Source organism: Pocillopora damicornis, chromosome 8, assembly GCF_964200805.1.
Source record: "Pocillopora damicornis chromosome 8, jaPocDami1.2, whole genome shotgun sequence".
NCBI classification, from domain to species: domain Eukaryota; kingdom Metazoa; phylum Cnidaria; class Anthozoa; order Scleractinia; family Pocilloporidae; genus Pocillopora; species Pocillopora damicornis.
Window position 1 is genome coordinate 19,265,852 of NC_142677.1, and position 2,957 is coordinate 19,268,808.

A 2,957-nucleotide genomic window follows, 5' to 3' on the forward strand; every position below is an offset into this window, starting at 1 on the left:
TGCTCTGTTTTTTTCCTCTTTTTTTCTGAGCAGTTGTATTTTCGAGAACGGTTTTGGCACGTGTCGGTTGCAGTTTTCCTTTTTTTCGAAATCAGGTGCAACATCTTTTTCTCTGTTTATGTCATTATTATTATTATTACCACTTATTCATTTTTTTTAATTATCTGATTTCTGCATTTCGGTTGGGGTCAGTTGCAAACCAGTGTATTCTAAGGTAGCTTTAAGTTGTCGCCCATAAGTAATTAAGCTTAAACAATAGGAGTTAGTGTCAAAATATCTCCATAGCTGGAGTTTTGAAAAAAAGGTCCCCAATTTGAATCAACACCTTTCACCATGTACAACCTTTACGGTCCCTTTTATTAGGGAAATAATCTCACCGATTGATGTAAGCACCAGTCCTGTTGTCAGGGACCAAACAGACCGTGGACTTAATTGATATCTTCTACATTTAGCTGCAATGCTAAAAGAGAAAACGCCCACTACTCGCCGTGAAATTCGAGAAAAACCCTCGCTAAGTTAACATGTAGATTTAGCTCTGACAGTTAGCATTAATTTTAAAACAGCATCAAGCAATCCGAGTGCATGGAGCTCAGAAAACCTCTTCATCAGTAGTCGCATCGCACAAGGGAGACCACCTGTTTTTTGTAATGACTGCCAAGCGCCATCAAGAGTTTTCAACCAATTTTTCCACTAAAGACTCTAGAATTATTTTTGAAAAAAGTCACAGTATTACACCCTATTATTTGTTAAAGCATTTTATAATAATTGAATCAGAGACCAAAGTAAGTTGGCATTGTGGTAAGGTGTATTTGTTTTTCTTTTTCCTTTTCAAATGCCTTTATGTGAGATTATAATTATTCAATCATTAAATGATATTGAAAAAAGGGTTAAATTGACAGGGAAAATGTAGAAAATGATGTTAAGTAGCTAAAATGTGATGTACTTTTAATAACACAAGCAAACTTAGGGTAGGCAAAAATAGTGGACAATAAATCTTGTGTAAACAAATGATCCAGTTCTTAAACTTGTCTTTTTGTTGATCAGTATTTTGATGACACTTTACACCTTCTTGTGGTGCATGGGCATTCGGCCTTCTACAAGTGATATTTCCTCGTTATTTATTTATTTTCTTTTGTTTTGATTTTTACAACTATGGCTTACAGGAATAGTAGGTGAAACTCTAGAGTTAAAAAAGTTTTCTACCTTTTCTTTGTTAGCATTCTTTCTATTCTGCGGAATGCATTTTTCGTGGCTCCTCAAGCTTTTGTCGTCCTGGAGTTTGTATTTGCCACACCAGTTTGTTACGTTGCGAATTTTCTTTATTCACCGTTATACACAAATCGAACGAGAGCCAATGCAGGCAATTGATAACTTCTTTGAGAAGTGTTCGAATCGTCGTGTTTAACGAGCCACAGCGAACGAGGCCGTCCGCCATTACCACATATGCTAATATTCGTCGTTGATATCGCTTCTTTCGGCTCTTTGTATGATTCATTTCCTCTATTCTCGACCGGAAACGCTCGATTGCACCCTCATTTGGACAAACTTCCTCACCCTCCCCCCCAGCCCGGTATTTGAAAACTCTCCATACCGACAATTGATATTAATTAATGATGCATATTCCAGATGGTCGACTGGTAATCATGGGCGCGCAACGAGTGCAAGTGAGGTCATCGAGGTCGCGGGTTCGAATCACGCTATAGGAGTTATTCTTAATCTGGCTTGGGGGCCGAATAACTTCTCCCCGAGTATGATTTGGAGCTGGCGGACAAGGAGCAACTCTCAAACTGGCTTGGGGGCCGAGTAACTCCTCCCCGTGGAATTCGCATTATTTTATGTCGTGTTTTTTACCTTGTTTTCATTCCTTTATGAGCGGTCATTTTTTTTGGACTATTGTGATATTTTCGGATACGGTTTTGGTACGTCCCAGTTGCTTTTTTCCCTTTTTTTAGAAATTAAGTCTAATATCTTTATCTCTGTTTATTTTATTATTATTATTGAAGCCAGTTATTCTTTTTTTTTCAAAGTTTTACATCTTATTTAAGCATGTTGAGCGACGTTGCATAGTATATTATTCTATGGTAATTTCAAATTGTTGCCACCCATACTTACGTCCCATCTACTTGGGAAAAAATCCCACCAAGTTCTCCGATAAATGTAAGCATCAGCCTCTTAATGTCAAGGAGCAAACTGACCGTGGACTTAATTAATGTCTTTTGCATTTAGCTGCAATACTTAAAAGAGAAAATTCCTTATATTCGCCGTGAAATTAGAGTTCAGAAAACTTCTTCATGGTAGTCACATCGCTCAAGGGAGAAAACCTCTTTTTGTAATGACTACCAAGCGCTATCAAGAATTTTCGATCAATTGTTCCGTTGAAGACTCCAGAATTATTTCTTAAAAAAGTCACAGTATTACACCTTTGTATTTGTTAAAGTTTTTTATGCTAGTTGAGACCAAAGTAACTTGGCATTGTGGTAAGGTGTATTTGTTTTTCTTGTTCCTTTTCAATACATCTGTGTGAGATTACAATTATTCAGTCATTAAATGGAATAAAATGGAAAGGGTGTTAAACGAACGGGGAAAATTGATGTAGAAAGAAATGATAAGTAGCTAAATTATACTTATGATTTCCTTTTGATAACAAGCAAAGGTAGGGTGAGAAACAATTATAGGTAACATGTAAAATTTAAAGATAAATCTTGTGTACACCGGCAACTATGGCTTATAGGAATGGTACGTGAAATCCAGAGTTAAAAAGTTTTCGAACTTTTCTTTGAAGGCGTTCTTCCTAATCCGCAGAATGTATTTTTCGTGACTCGCAGAGCGTTTGTCGGCCTGAAGTTTGCATTTATAACACCAGTTTCCAACGTGGTCAAACATCGTTAAGGGATAAGTACTTTTGCTAGTTCAAAGCTGTGTCCCCAAGACGAAAGACACGGACATCGTTTGTTCCC